We start from the raw sequence: 15,443 nt of genomic DNA on the forward strand, positions 1-15,443 counted from the left end.
AGAGGTTGGTGGAAGGGGGCAAGTCCATGAGTGAGTAAACAGTATCTCTTAAGAGTGCTTGTATCTATACTGGATTCTATTTTTGTTCCATGAAGCCAAGGGAACTATGTTTAAAAAACAAATGCAGTTTTGGAGTTCCTATTGTGGCTCAGCAGAAACAAATCCAACTAGTATCCATATGGATTCAGGTTCTATACCTGGCCTCGATCAGTGGGTTAAGGATCTGGTGTTACTGTGAGCTGTGGCGTAGGTTGCAGATGCAGCTCGAATCCTGCGTTGCTGTGACATAGATCAGCAGTTGTAGCTCCAATTCAACCCCTAGCCTGGGAACTTCTATAAGCCCCAGTGTGGCCCTAAAAAACAAAGAAAGAAAAAAATGCAGTTTTGCGATTCCCTCGTGGCATAGCACGTTAAGGATTCAGCATCATCACTGCAGTGGCTCGTATCACAGATGTGGCATGGGTTCGATCCCTGGCCAAAGAACTTCCACATGCCACAGACGTAACTGAAAGAGACATGCAGTTTTGACTCAATATTATTAATTGTAACCAACCATCAAGACAATCTATGAGACAAACATAAAAGGGAATTTCTCATTTGTCACTGAACATTGCTAAATACACCACATGACCTCCTTATCTAAAAGAAGAAATACTGGCTTTTCCTTCAGAATTGGTAAGCACATAAATAATGCCCGAGTTAAATATTATCAAGTTTCCAATGCGGAAAAAGCAAAGAATAAGCTAACAACCAACAGTTAGACATGGACATTGCCATAAAAATTAGTTCAGCGATGTATTTATTTATACAAGGACATATTTTTAAACCTCTCCTTCCTGATAATTGTGACTCTCTTCCAGAGGGGTTCTTCAATTCCAATTTTGGACATAGAATGCCCTGAAATGTTTTAGTCAATAGCAGAGGATCAGGGTAATTATGAAGGACTGGCCCTCAAACTCAACACTAATTTTCTCTTCTTCGCATTGAACTTCAATATAAGTTGACAAGGCAAAATTTAAAAGAATGCCAAGGTTGGAGTTCCCGTCGTGGTGTAGTGGAAACAAATCCAACTAGAAACCATGAGGTTGTGGGTTTGATCCCTGGCCTCACTCGGCAGGTTAAGGACCTGGTGTCGCCATGAGCTGTGGTGTAAGTCATAGACACGGCTCGGATCTGGCATTGCTGTGGCTGTGGCATAGGCTGGCAGTGTGGCTTGGGTTTGATCCCTAGCCTGAGAACCTCCATATGCTATTGTTGCAGCCCTAAAAAGCAAAAATAAATAAAAAATAAAAGAATGCTAAAGTTAATTCAATGGCTTTAAAACCCTCTTTCCCTGGCACCTTACCTAGAAGGCTGATCCATTCCCAGCTGTCTTCTTCCCAGCCTCCACTCTACCTTCCACTGTATGCACACAATGCTGTGATCAGCTCAGCACAACTCTTACTCAAAAATGAAATCATGCTAAGTGAAGTCAGCCATACAATGAGACACCAACATCAAATGCTTTCACTGACATGTGGAATCTGAAAAAAGGACAGACTGAACTTCTTTGCAGAACAGATGCTGACTCACAGACATTGAAAAACTTATGGTCTCTGGAGGAAACAGTTTGGGCGGTGGGGGGATGTGCTTGGGTTATGGGATGGAAATCCTGTGAAATTAGATTGTTATGATGATTATACAACTACAGATGTGATAAAATCATGAGTAATTTTAAAAAATGAAATCAGTACAATTTCAGGCAAAATTACACTACCTGAAAGTAATTTCCTCGTGACCTCTTGGCCCTTTCCAGCTCGATTCAGAAACTCATGACCTTCCCTTCATCTTCCTTCACCGCTCAAAAATTTATTCAAACCAACTCAAAGACATAAAAATGCGTCCTTCAAAGACACTTTGTATAATATCTTTGCGTGGTTTTACAACTTCAGAATGAAATAAAACTTGAAGAATAGACTAAAGATAAGATGTGTCATTTTTTCTTGTGTACAAAAGAAGCTTCATTAATTTAGATCTGGGCCTATTGACGAGACTTAAATATAGTTTAAGTACATACATTTTAATTTCTTTCCAATATGAGGCTTAAGCTGAAAGCTAAGGAAAACCTATTAGCTTTAACAAATAAGGCTATTTTGGAATCAAAGATTTATATGCAAATATGTACTTCTAAAATGCTTGAAAGCTATTTACTTAAATAAAACACAGTACTAGGTTCAACCTGTTTACACAATAAATTTGTGGAACAAACCCCTTTTCTCCTTAATTGTGTAAAAGTTAGACATTAGGGCAATCAAACTGCAAACTTACTTATGATATAGGAAAATGAAGTTTTACTCTATTCATCTACATAGTAAAGATTAGCCCCCAAGCTGTCATCCCTGAAATGGAAAAGTCTTTTTCATCTTGAGCCAAGTGAACAAGAAAAATTCGTGCATTCATGTCATGCATAACTACCCAGATAAAAGTGTAATAAATGATTTCAAAGAATACCAAAGTTATTTTTAAAAAAGAAACTAGCATTAGGGCAATCTTATAAAACTTGTTTAGAAATGAATTTTTAGGAGTTCCCATCATGGCTCAGTGGTTAACGAATCTGACTAGGAACCATGAGGTTGAGGGTTCCATCCCTGGCCTCGCTCAGTGGGTTAAGGATCCGGCGTTGCTGTGAGCTGTGATGTAGGTCACAGACACAGCTCAGATCCCACATTGCTATGGCTGTGGCGCAGGCCAGCAGCTACAAGCTCCGATTTGACCCCTAACCTGGGAACCTCCATATGCCTCGGGTGTGACCCTCAGAAAAAAAAAGGCAAAAAGACAAAAAAGAAAAAAAAAAAGAAAGAAAAAAAAGAAATTTTTAAAAGGGGTTGCTTATCAAACTCAGTTCCTGGTTATACTGGACCACCCTAAGCCAAGTCTGGAGAACCCTAGGCAAAGGAGGCTTTTCTGAACCACACTGCAGGCTACTTAAGGTCATCCCAAACCATTTAATCCTTCTCTCCCTACAGGCAGGATCACTCATCCTTGGTCACTCTTTATGTCCTGTGGAGGTCACAGGCCACTGCTGTCAAAGTACATAGGTTCACCTGCTTTGACAGTTTGAGCCCATTTCTTTCTTTTTTTTTGTCTTTTTGCTATTTCTTTGGGCTGCTCCCAAGGAAATACGGAGGTTCCCAGGCTAGGGGTATGTGGAGGTTGCCAGGCTTGGGGTCAAATCGGAGCTGTAGCGCCCCCCCCGCCCCCCCTCCCCCCTATGCCAGAGCCACAGCACCGCGGGATATGAGCCGAGTCTGCAATCTTCACCACAGCTCACGGGAACGCCAGATCCTTAACCCACTGAGCAAGGCCAGGGACCGAACCCGCAACCTCATGGTTCCTAGTCGGATTCATTAACCACTGCGCCACGACGGGAACTCCGAGCCCATTTCTAATAGCTCTGGCATGAGCTATGGTGTAGGTTGCAGATGCAGCTTGGATCCTGCTTTGCCGTGACTGTGGTGTAGGCCACCGGCTACAGCTCCCATGTGATGCCTAGCCTAGGAACTGCCATATACCCTAAAAAAAAAAAAAAAAAAAAACTATAAATGAACTACTGAAGATAAATTAATTGTGAGCGTAGTTTACAGAACCACAGAACAGATCTGAAAAGTCTCATTCCCTGGGACTGAAAACTTTCTTCTCCGATTTCAAAGAATGTTGTTCCTAATGCTGTTACATACCATGCCCAGTTATCTCTCATCAACAGTGCAATCTGTTTTGCAACACTCTCTACTCCAGGACATGGAGGTTCTCATAATGGATCTGAAAAGAATCTAAGTGAGAATTTTGAAGGGGAATTCTGTTAAAGGTCATCTTGTTCCACAGTCATATGACTCTTAGGTTATGATTCAGAAGTGTTAAAAATGTTTGTTTTTGAGAAAGTTAATGGATTTAGCTACATTAAATTATGGAATTTCTCTACAACAACATCACTAGGAACATGTGCTAAGTGTTTGTCTTTTTTTTTTTTTAATTGTTTGTCTTTATAAGACAGAGAAAATGGTGGAAATATCTGCACTACAAAAGGTAAAAGTTCACTATCAGTTCACAAGAGGCTCTTATGAATTAATACCAAAGTAGTAATAGCCCAGGAGAGAAATTTGGCACAACATGCAAAAGGGAGTAAAAATGGAAAATAACTTAGAGATTTTTGATATTCAACATTATTTGGAATCAAAGAAATGCATTTATTTATTTTTTGCTTTTTGGGCCACACCTGTGGCTTATGGAAGTTCCCAGGCTAGGGGTCAAATCAGTGCTACAGCTGCCGGTCTACCCACAGCCGCAGCCATGCAGGATCCTTAACCCACTGAAGGAGGCCGAGGCCAGAGATCAAACCTGCATCCGCAATGGATACTAGTCAGATTTGTTTGCACTGAGCCATGATGGGAACTCCCCCCCCAAAAAATGAAATTTAAATATTGAGATGGCACTGTTCACTTCTAAGGCTGCCAAGAATTATCTTTCCTTTTTAGAATGATTCCCTGTATTAATAAAAACACAGTTAACCCAAGTACTCTTGTAGAGTGTGAACAAACATTGGTAAAACCTTCTTTTTGGAAAACAACAGCCTAACTGTATCAATAAGATAGCAGTGTATCTTTGAGCCATCAATTGTTTTCCAGAGGGCTCCATTCTAAGGAAATGTGTACCACAGATAAAGTTTTATGAAGGCTATTTGTTGTATCATTATATATTTAGTAACAGCAATTGGAAATAAATGAAAAGTGGCTATACGGTTAAGCTAATGGTTAAGCAAATTGCTGTTATCTATACAATGTAATATTACGTAGCCACTAATATTATGTAGAACTGTAATGATATGGGAATTTTTTCTTATGTTAAGAAGAAAAAAAAACCCAGCATGCAACAGTATAACTACAGTTATTCAATTTTGTTCAAACTACATAACTGTAGTAAGTCTTTGTTGTAAGTTAACAAGCATAAAGAAAATATTGTGTTTATCTTTGGATGGTGGGATTATTTAACTCATTTACACTTTTTTCCAAATCTACCAATTTTTATACAATGAGCATGCATTACTTTGAAATCATAACAAGGCCAACAGAACAGGGCTATTAAGTGACATGCTTTTTAAAAGCTCAAGTCTAATAACTGCAAGTTTCATTTCCAACAAATACTGAAAGCTAGCATTTTATAATCCTATGAATTGCTGATACATAATTTAAAAATATAGATCTTCTACAGCACTATTTGCTCCACATTATGCTAACTTTAAAAAGAATAGATGGAAAAGTTGGTGCAAGTTAAATATACACTATTTTTTAATTTTTATTTATTTTTTTGGCCATGCCTGCAGCATGAGGAAGTTCCCAGGCCAGGGACTGAACCTGCACCACAGCTGTAATGAGAGCCACAGCAATGATAATACCACAACCTTAACCTGCTGAGCCACGAGGAAACCATTTAAAAAATTTTTATTGGAATATTGCTGACGTAAAAGTTTTGTTGGAGTTCCCGTCATGGTGCAGCAAAATCAAATCCGACTAGGAACTGTGAGGTTGTGGGTTAGACCCCTGGCCTGGCTCAATGGGTTAGGTTCGATCCCTGGCCTCGCTTAGTGGGTTAAGGATCGGGCATTGCCAGTGAGCTGTGGTGTAGGTTGCAGACATGGCTCGGATCTGGCATTGCTGTGGCTCTGGCAGCTGTAGCTCAGATTAAACCCCTAGCCTGGGAACCTCCATATGCCTCGGGTGCGGCCCTAAAAAAAAAAAAAGTTTTGTTAACTTCAGGCTTAAAAGTAAATCAGTTATACATATACATCTATCCATTTCTTTTCAGATTCTTTTTCCACATAACTTATTACACAGTATTGACTAAATTTTCCTGTGCAAGACAGTAGGTCTCTGTTACCTGTTTTAAGTATATACTATTTTAAACAAAATTCCAATCCTAAGTATTGCGTTAAAGGATAAGTGAGTACTTCTCTTATGAAACACTGTACTTGAGGAAAAAATAAAAGCATTTTATACATCCTAAAGCACTATACAAACAGGGTATCATTGTTTCGATGTAAATTGTCCATCATTTCCTGACCTAATTATCTCTGAAAAAGAAGTTTTTTTTTTTTCCTACAGAATTGCAATTCCAACCATGCAAATTCCCGGTAGGGTTAACCACACACTGTTATCTGAGGATATCTGAACTCCTTAAGGAGGTCACAGGTTCCCAGGAAGGAGTAACTCTTTTTTTTTTTTTTTTTTTTTAATTCCCCTCCCTCCTTCCTTCCACTCCCAACACGTCCACGCCCTTCCTCCAGCCCAAGGGCTGAGGATTTAATGTCAAGATGACTGAATTCATATCACCTGGCAAGACAAACGCTTTCATCTCCCCTGTTTTGCACAAGACTTTATTTAAACAAACTAAAAACACACTGAATTTCCTTTCTTACTACACTAACTGCTTGAAACACACAGTAGTTAATAGGGCATATGAAACTTTATGCAGGCTAAATGAAGAATTAATCTCTCCATTCCTACTCCAAAATAACTTAGCCCAAGTCAAAATCAACAAATAACAGTAGAAAAAGAAGAGGACAAAGATTTATTTAAGGTAGGTAAACACACAAGTCCATTAATTAGAGTGGTGAAGAGTGGATTTTTCTAAAGCACTAGAAGAGCACAAGGGCACTGCAGGAAGTAATAAGACACGGACGAGAGGACCTTGGGAATTGCAGCAACTCCATTAATGCCATATTTTCAGCCCTGATTGCTTATGCTGAGAACTGGCCCAAGCGAACCGCTCAGAGAGAAGGCTGAGACTGCCGGGCCCATGCAGGTCAAGTGTCCGGTGGGTGGCTTCCGGCTGAGGGTACCTGGATGTCAGTCTGCATAACTTACTCTAAGGTAAACCCCTTCGGTCACTTTCAAGGTGACAGCTACCAGATCTGCATCCGTTCCTTTCTCAGGAACTGCCCTGCCTCCACGTGAGACCAGCCCTCCGCAGCCTCCACCTCTTCAACTTTTGCACCCAAGGTTCCAAAATACCTGCCCCCTCCCTCAAAGCGAGTCCTGTCACCCTGTGAGGGTCGCGCCCGGGATCCCCACAACGCACAAGCTGGGCAGCCACACTTAACCCCGCACTTACCCGCAGCGCCTCCGAGCCAACCCCAAGCCCTCCGGGAAGCCGAGACGCAATTCGGGAGACCAGCACTCAGAGGCTGGGCGCCCTTTGGACCGGCGGCGAAGGTGCGCCAGGCCCACCCGGGAGGCCCGAGGTGCAATCAGTGTCCGACGGGCAGTGTCCTGGGGACCCGCTTCTCGCCCCCCACCCCCACCCCTGCCCACACGCCGGCCGCCACCGCAGCTGCCAGGCGGGAACCCGGAGTCCGGGGCGCCCCAACCTCCGCCTCTCAAGCCTCGGGGGGTGGAGCCAGGGCGGGGAGTTCGGGAAACTTGTAAATAGCAAAGCTCAACCGCCTCTGCCCCCACCTCCCTGTGCGCCCCCCCCCCCACCCCGCAGCACCTTTCAGGAGGCCCAGCCTGAGCGTCGCAGCTGGAGACAAAGGCCAGGCGGAGGCCAGGGGATGCCTGCCCCCCGAGAAACTTGAAAAAACGCGCAGGGCTGTACCTCGGGACGCCAACCCCGGAGGCTACCGCTGCGCTGCGCTCCGCTCAGCTCGGCAGGTTGGCGAACTCTGCTGGCCTGTAGGCTCCCTCCTCTCGCGCTCCCGGGTTGGGATCCCAATGCCGCGCGCGCTCCGGGGCTAAGTACCTACGCGCCCCACGCCCTCCGCGTCCGCTCTGGTCCGAGATGCACCTGTTGCCACGTGCACTCCGGACCCGGGGCTGCTGCCTGCGCACCTGGCTGAACCATAGGTTCCAGACCACGCAGGTTCCCGCAGGCGACTTGAGCCTGGCGGTGCACAGACCTGGGGCCCCAAACCTGGCCGGCTGCCGAGAGGATCTGCCTTCTGCTCTGCTCTTGCCACCTGTGTTTTCCTGCGAGCTCTGTCTTCCCGCTAGCGACGGGGCAGGGCCGAGAGGGCGGGCAGGGTAGGGGTAGGGAGGGGGAAGTTTGGCAGAATTATCTGGGCGGAGGTTTGCAAGGAACCAGCGGTGATTGCCTCTTCAGAGTGTCCGACTCCCGCTCAGTATTGTCTTCGTGCTCCTTAGAGATTTGCTAGCAAACACCTATTAAGGGTTAAAGCAATGAGTTCCCGCTGTTAGATCTTTGAATAAAAAGTGGAGAGGAGAGTAGAAAGCCTGGAGAGAAAAAGGCCGGACCCACTTTTCTCTAAACACAAGTCCCTCTTTTTTGCTAAACTCAACAGATTTCATTCATAGCTATTAGAACTATAAAATATTTTCATCTATAGGAATAGTTTTAATACAATGCTTTTCCAAAGATGCTAGTCCACCTATGAGATGTAACATTATTGAACCTTTAAATGTCAGTCAACCTGAGTCCAATTTTTTTTTTTTTTTTTTTTTTTTTAGGGCCGCACAGGCGGCATAAGGAGGTTCCCAGGCTAGGGGTGGAATCAGAGCTACAGCTGCCGGTCTATGCCACAACCACAGCAACGCCAGATCCCAGCCAGGTCTGCAACCTACACCACAGCTCACACAAGGCAGGATCCTTAACCCACTGAGCGAGGTCAGGGATGGAACCCACAACCTCATGGTTCCTAGTTAGATTCATTTCTGCTGCGCCAGGATGGGAACTCTGCTAAAAGCTTAAGAGAATACCGTAACTGATAAAAATTTTCTGTGCTATCAATATCAGATCAACTAAGGTATATGTTGCCATTTACAGTGGTAAAGTGTTTTCATGTCTACAACATTCCATCATTTCCTCAACAAGACCTAGGAGTTTACAGGTCAGATTATTACTTCCATTTTTTCAAGTGAGGAAACAAGCTCAGAAAGGTCAAGTGCATTTGCTCAAGGTCACACAGCCAGTGAGGGGCAAGTGCAAACCCGGTAGACCCAACTCCTAATCTTTTTATTGTTATCACCTGATGACAATTCTTTGGGATTATTTGAAAAGAGATGCAGCATTAAACACCATTGAGTGGTTCTCCCTTATGCAAAAGCACCAAAAAATAAACTAACACAAAACAAAGCACTTTTGTTTCTGCAAGTCATGAGGCAAATATGCTAATTAGCAACATGCCTCCTCCCTAAGCAGAATACTCCTAGTGTTAAACATATCATTTAATCTTTATAACCCTGTTGTGACCCAGATGACTTGGTCCAACCCCCTCACAGTTCTATTGTGTGGCTTAGTTATATCTATAAACATAGAACCTGTTTTGCTTCATTTTTTCGTGGTATAGATTGAAGAGGGAAAAAAAAACAGAGAACAAATAAGCCCTCTCCTAAGTATTTAGAAGCAACTTTTGTGGCCACAGGGGAATTGAAACTTAGCTTCTAATTGCATCCACAGGAAAACATAAGTTACCTTCTAGGGACATCATCTGGGACTCTGTCAAGGCAAATATGCTTGAAATGGGGCCTGCTGACTTTCTCTCCATCTTGGTTCTGGGCATGTGGCCATGTTCTTGATCTCTGAACTCTAGTGTTGACCTGCTACAGACTCCGGGAACAATTCTAAGGGTGATAATAACCCTACATAATTTTGTGGCGGTTTGTCCAAAAAAAATTTTTTTTTAAACACACAATTTTATTTCTCCATTAGAAAAATGCAAATTAAAACTACACTGAGACCATTTTTCACTTCTCAGGTTGACAAAGATTAGAAAGTTTTATAATCCTAGCGTGTTGGCAAAAGTGTGGAGAAGCAGGCAGTCACAATGCAGATGTGGATGTAAACTAGAATGACCTCCATCATGGGCAATTCACAATACCTAAAAAAATGTTAAAGGCACATAGCCTTTGCGCTAGTAAGTCTACCTATGACAACTTATCTTACAACACGTGTGAGAAGTGGCAGGTGTACGTAAGTTTGTTTCAGCATTTTCTATAACAAAAGATTGAAAAAAGTACATTCATTAATAAAAGAATAGTAAGTTATGATACAGCCATAAAATTATATCCTATTAAAGACTTTAAAAAAAAAAAAATGAGGAATTCCTGCTGTGGCACAGTGGGTTAAGAATCTAGCAGCTGCAGCTCAGATTCAATCTCTGACCCAGGAACTTCCATTTGCCTCAGGTTCAGCCAAAAAAAAAAAAAAAAAAAGTAAGAAATCTCTTTGAGCTTTTATGAAATTTAAACAGGAGGGAAGTGGGCAGGACACAGCACTTAAAGAATGACTTAGCCCTTAAGGATACAACAAAAACTGGTTAGAACCAACTGGATCCAAGATGGCAGAAGATTCAACTTGTGGTGGACCTTGTGCCTAATTATACATTTATTGTAATACATTAGCATGCTAAGTGACACCCCCACAGCTTTCATGACTGTTTTGAGGTCAACCAAAAAAGGCCAAAAAGTGAGTGATAGCCCAGTTCCTAGATATCCCCACCTCTTCTCTGAAATAGTTGGAATAATCTTGCCACTCATTAGCCTATGAAATTACTCAGCCCATTAAAAACTCACCACCCCATATTTCAGAGCCCATGTGTTCAAGTCCCAATCTGAGTAGTGCGGTTTTGTTTTGTTTTGTTTTATTTTATTTTATTGCTTTTTATGGCCACACCCATGGCATATGGAGCTTCCTAGGCTAGGGGTTAAATCAAAGCTACAGCTGCTGGCCTATACAACTCACAGCAATGCCAGATCCCCGATCCACTGAGCAAGGACGGGATTGTACCCAAATCCTCATGGATACTAGTTGGATTCGTTTCTGCTGCGCCACAACAGTAACTGCAGTAGTGCAGTTTTAAAATGATCTCAAAGTACAGCAAAAATAGACAGAATGTCATAAATCAACTATAATAAAGATGTTTTTAATTTTAAAAAATTAAAATGATCTCCAAGATATATTATGTGGGTGATTTTTAAAATGCAAAACATTGTCATAGTATATTCTATTGTTTTAAAAAGGGGGAAATTATGGGAAGTCACCTTGTGGTGCACACAAGCAGGTTAAGGTTCCAGTGTTGTCAGTGCATCTGTGGCACAGGCTGCAAGTACAGTGAGGGTTCAATCCCTGGCCCAGGAAATTCCATACGCCACGGTGTGGCCAAAAAAAGAAGGGGAGGGGGATTCTATGCAGTTGTTTGTAGAAGCATAAAATGTCTCTGAAAATATACACGAGGAACTGGTAAAATTGGTTACTTCTTGAGAAAGGAGCTAAACATCCGGAGGGCAGCATATGAAGATAAACTACACTAGATATAATTCTATATTTTTTGAATTTTGAACCATGTAAATAATAATGCACATTCCAAAACTTAACATTTCACCACTTGAAGTTTTGCCATTCCCTCCCTACAAATTTCACTTATAGATAAAATAAATGATCAAATTTCTTGTGCACTAATGGGAAATGCAAAACACTCAATAGATGCTTTTAAACTACTCTCTAGTTTATCTAAAAAGAAAGACTTTAGTACATAAAATTCTAACATACTGTGATTACGGTGAAAATGATGAGTTAGCAAATTCCTTAGAATTTTATTAACATGGACATCTCCCTGGGGTAGAGCTTTCAGCTGATTTTCCCAAAGTCACATTCAATCAGAAATAAAAATTAAAAAAAAAAGGATTCCAGGCTTAATTCCCAAGAAGGAAACTCTATCTAGTACCATTGATATGAGTAGGGAGGAAGTGATTATGGGAATTCCATGGAGTCATTTATTTTATTCTCAAACTTGATCTCTTTTTTTAAATTTGGTATTTATTTATATTTACTTATACTACAACTCCATTGAACAAGGGATTGAACAACTCAAAAAAATAGGCATGGTAGATTTTTTAAATCAATATTTACAAGAATAAAATAGAATCTAAGGAAAACCACACAGTAAGAGTAAACATACCACTGAGTAACAAATTAATCCACTGAGCTCCGTAGCCAAGTGCCCCAACCAGTTACATAATTGCCAATTTTTTCTTTTTTTCTTTCTTTTTCTTTTTTTTTTTTGGCTGTGCCTGAGGCATATGGAAGTTCCTGGGTTCAAGTCCATGCCACAGCAGCAACCAGAGCCGCTACAGTGACAAAGCAGACCCTTAACCTGCTGTGCACAAGAGAACTCCCTGCCATTTTTCAAAAGGGGCTGATAGTTCCTCCATGGAAGCAAAGTTTTCCTAGCACTGAATTCAAAGAAAATTCTTTTTCCTTCATGTTCCCACTCAAGACTACTGAATGGAAAACAATGTATTGTTGATAATACTGTAAGGAACTTCATATGGTTGTTTATCACAATAACTTGGGAAAAAACCCAAAGCATTATAATAACACTCAACTTGATAAAGGTATTCACCCAATTGGGGACCAGGCCAATGTCAATCAAACCTTATAACAGTCTAGTGGGACCAAGGATTGACTGTAAATAGTTGTGAATTGATAGCAGTTCTTTCATACATGCTTCAGAAATTCAAATATGCCCATGGTAAAATTTTAACAACTCCACAAATCTCTCACCTCAAAGACAGACGCAGTTGCTTTGTGTAACATTCTAGAAATTTTCTAATCAGAGAGCCATTTGGTATACACTACAGAATTGTTAGACGTGATAGAGACCCAGAATGCTGGAATTCTGTGATACCATTGGTGAATTTTTTCCTGTTTTCTAAGAGGAAAATGTATATTACAAATAGCCACATGACTTTTGTTGCTTGTATGCCAGGATGGTGAGACATGCATGGCCCAATACATAAAGTGACCAATGACTGCATAGCAAGAGAACAGCCTCAGGGCAGTGAATGGTCTTGATTTACTTACAAATAATTCCTGGGTTCCTAATCATCCATATTTCTTCTTAGTAGACCTGGAGACTCAAGTGGACTCTCCTCTCAATGTTCCAGAAAGGTGACCGTCAGAGTAGGAGTGTTCTTGTGTAGAAGTTTGCGGATTAACAAATAAAGTTTCTTGTAAATTCAGAATAGTAACAATAACAAGGAAATGTAGTTTTATCAAAATAACCTGAGAACAACAAGAAACTTTCCTATCCTCCCATAACATGAGAGACGTCTTCAATAGTCCTTCCATTCATTCCATTTATAGACTCTGTAGAAGGACTCATTCTTATAGCATGATGCCAAAATTATTTTAGCTCACACACACCAACTAGTTGTTCTGTAATTCTGCTTTTGACCACTTCATATTAGGAAGACATTTAAAAAATATATAGCACCACCAGTTTGTTATGAAAGCACTTTGCAAATGTTTACTTTGCTTAAAATGTCATGACTAAAGAAACTACTGGTCTGCGTAATCCACTCTTGACAATGAATCATAACTCTGTCACACTTGGACTTGGTTAGCCTTTGCTCCGATCTGACAGAGTCTTCCCTTAAAAAGTGGATGTATTTTCAATGTCAAAATATTTATTGTTTCATGACAAATATAATAATAAATGTGTAGCTTTAAAGTATTATGCCTTATCACAGTCTACTTAGAGTTTTTGAATTTGCTTTTTCGGGGGGCCCTGCCCACATCATGCAGAAAATCCCAGCCAGGGATCAAACCGACACCAGAGCAGGGACCTGAGCCACAGCAGTGACAATGGCGGCACCTTAACCACAAGGCCACCAGGGAACTCCTGGAATTTGCTTTGCTTTGCTTTTAACTTATGCTTCTGGCCTTGTTCTCTTGGCCAAATGCAAGCCCTTTGAGAGTTGTGGGCGGCCTTCCAACTTGCTTGCATTTCCCTTGGCCATTGATTACTGATCATCTAAAAAGAGCACAAAGAGTGCAAACCCATGTAGTTTAATGGGTTCTGTGTTGCTGCTGCTTGGGACTAGTACCCTAGGTCCAGACCTCGTCTACTGATTGATTTGGGTTTTAATCCTTCCACACCTTTTGATCTCGATTCAGAGCTTCCGACCCATACTTGACCCTGAGATTCTCCCTCCCTGCAAGGGATATGGAGTCAAATGGGCACGGTGCTCTGAGTTCTAACAAATGTTTGAAAATCATAACAATGTAGGAAGAGCCCTAGAGTAAATACACAATAGCAGTGAGCTCTCATGCTGTTACATAAGCATTCCTCAAAATATAATCACTCTTCTAAACATAGGCTGGCACTTCGGGAAAGAGCCACTGATATGTTACCATTATTTTCTCCATACAGCGAGCAGGATTAACACTATGTGGGCCTAAGTCACCCTGCCACATGACAGCATCGAGTCAGTGCCATGTCAGCTACCAGAAAGTAAGACAATCTTAACTTTGGGTTTCTAGAACACTGACATTCTAGGTAAACTCCAGCAGGTTTCCATTAAAATGCATGTATCCTAGAAGCAACTCTTTAAATATGAATTTAACGAGTTCGAACCTCTCATCCAGAAAGATAAAAGTGAATTTCTTTTTCTTCCTTTTTTTTTTTTTTTTTTTGGCTTCACCTGTGGCATGCAGAAGGTCCCAGGCCAGGGATTGAAGCCACACCACAGCAGTGACCCAACCACAGCAGTGACCCAAGCCACAGCACTGACAACATTGGATACTGGATCCTTAACCACTAGGCCACCAAGGGCTCCTGAGTGAAATTTTTTAACCTTCTCCAATGTGTTATTTCCAACATAGGCAATTTTATTCTCAGTGAACACTGACTAGGAATCTCACAAATTTAACTTAGTCCTTAGACGGCATCAGATCCCACAGGTTAAGGGCTCAGTCTCACGAGACCTCCCCACACTCAGAGCAGACGCCAAACTCAAGACAAGTTTGTTACCTGTGCTTCTAACCAACTGCCTAGATATTGGAGGTTCCTACCACAACTACCTTCTTTTTTTTTTTTTTTTTTTTTTTTTTTTTTGTCTTTTTGCCATTTCTTGGGCCGCTCCCATGGCATATGGAGGTTCCCAGGCTAGGGGTCTAATCAGAGCTGTAGCCACCGGCCTACGCCAGAGCCACAGCAACGCGGGATCCGAGCCGCGTCTGCGACCTACACCACAGCTCACAGCAACACCAGATCTTTAACCCACTGAGCAAGGGCAGGGATCGAACCCGCAACCTCATGGTTCCTAGTCGGATTCATTAACCACTGCGCCACGACGGGAGCTCCCCTTCTTGGGTTTAATTAATTCGCTAGAGAGGTTTACAAAACTGAGAGAAACATTTATTCGCATGTATCGGTTTATTAGAAAGGATAGTCAGATGAAGAGGTACACAGAGGGAGGCCCAGAAGGATCCAGAGCACAGGAGCTTCTGCCCCAGGAAAGTGAGGTGTACGACCCTCCCAGCACCTGGGTGCATTCACCAGACTGTGGGCTCATCACAGCTTGTGGCTCATGAGTTTTTATAGAGCTTAATCTGAAGCACTCTCCCCCCACCCTTCCCCTTCCCAGAGGTTGGTGGATGGTGCTGAAAGTTCC

The 15,443-nt window shown here is 41.9% G+C and overlaps 1 protein-coding gene across 23 annotated transcripts in view; it reads right to left on the reverse strand.

Annotated features, from left to right (window-relative positions):
* The window catches only part of MTUS1 (microtubule associated scaffold protein 1), a 178,015-nt gene extending 169,990 nt beyond the window's left edge, over positions 1–8,025 (reverse strand). For 6 of the 23 annotated variants that reach the window (XR_014831866.1, XR_014831867.1, XR_014831865.1 and 3 more), the window contains exon 1: positions 7,627–8,025. The gene's annotated coding sequence lies outside the window, so the exon portion shown is untranslated. Of the gene's footprint in view, positions 1–7,143 lie in introns of all 23 variants that reach the window. The other 17 variants (XR_014831873.1, XR_014831874.1, XR_014831870.1 and 14 more) reach the window with 8 other exon arrangements.
* Between the last annotated feature and the right edge of the window lie 7,418 nt (positions 8,026–15,443).

The sequence above is a fragment of the Sus scrofa genome, chromosome 17 (assembly GCF_054392235.1).
Source record: "Sus scrofa isolate SSC_HxYL_T2T_F1_AM1 chromosome 17, Sscrofa_HxYL_maternal_Yorkshire_Landrace_v2.0, whole genome shotgun sequence".
Classification (NCBI taxonomy): Eukaryota; Metazoa; Chordata; class Mammalia; order Artiodactyla; family Suidae; genus Sus; species Sus scrofa.